The following is a 1,249-nucleotide window of genomic DNA, read 5'->3' as shown; positions in this document are numbered from 1 at the left end:
CGGATCTCTGTGAGTTTGAGACCAGCCTGGTCTACAGAGCTAGTTCCAGGACAGGCTCCAAAGCCACAGAGAAACCCTGTCTCGAAAAACCAAAAAAATAAAAAAATAAAAAAAATAAATAAAAAAAAAAAACTCATGATCATGATGGATTCATTTTCTGTCTGATGTCTTGTGTTGCATTCACTTTATACAGAATAAATGCACCAAGTCCTGCACTGAGGGGACATGGGGTAGCTTGGTGGCGGGGCTCCTGCTTAGCAAGCCCAAGAGAGGAGTCCTAGCACCAAAGCAAACCAGAAGAAAATTCTTTATGGAGGCATGTGTTTTCTGGTGCCTGGCTGGGACCCTGAAGGGTTGGGTCCTGGGGCAGGAGGACTGGGCAGTGAAGTCTGATCTATATGTGCTTAGGGTTTGGGGGACCACATGGATGACCAAGTAACAGTCACATAGATGCTAACAAGACCTTCGAAGGAGGATGATTACATATGTGCAATTGAGCCTTGAACTAGTTAAAGAAACCGTAAATATTTGTGATGTCAGATCTTAGGGTAACCAAGCCCTAATGAGACACTGTTGCAAACAAGACAAGTGCCACTCTGGTTCTCAAACCACACCCACTCGCCACCCTGGAGTCAGAGGCAGCCTGACTGTGATCTTGTTGATGAGTTTCATACCCCTAGCCCGAGAAAGAACCTGACACAAACGGCAAAAATCAGGATTGATTTTGACTGACAGTTCCAATTCCTAACATGCAACAGCCTTGCCTCTGAGCTACTGGGTTTCAGGCAACGTTTGCTGGTTCTGTGCAGCACGATGTCATATGCGATGTGAAGAATGCATGCTTGTGTCTTCAGAGCCAAGCCTGCAGGGAAGTCATTCAATGCTGCTGGAAGTACCTGAGGTTTGTTAGAGAACCCAGGCCCTGAGCAGAAAGAGTTGTAAACAGAGCAGAAGCACATTCAGTCCCATGCTGTGTAGGAGCCAAAGCAACCTGACACGCCTTCTCTGTAGTGCCTTAACCAAGCCACACTCCTCTACCCAGAAAAAATGAACAAGCCTAGTCACATAGCTTGTTACCTGTGCTCTGTTCTCCTGACTCAGTCACATATCACAGGTCACATATTAACTAATCCTGCTTCCTTAAAGAGTGAAACCTCTCTTTCCCATAGCAACCTTCTTCTTCTTCTTCTTCTTCTTCTTCTTCTTCTTCTTCTTCTTCTTCTTCTTCTTCTTCTTCTTCTTCTTCTTC

Source organism: Microtus ochrogaster, chromosome 4 (genome assembly GCF_000317375.1).
Source record: "Microtus ochrogaster isolate Prairie Vole_2 chromosome 4, MicOch1.0, whole genome shotgun sequence".
NCBI classification, from domain to species: domain Eukaryota; kingdom Metazoa; phylum Chordata; class Mammalia; order Rodentia; family Cricetidae; genus Microtus; species Microtus ochrogaster.
The sequence above is the reverse complement of the archived record's forward strand: the minus strand, read 5'-3'. Positions refer to the sequence as shown.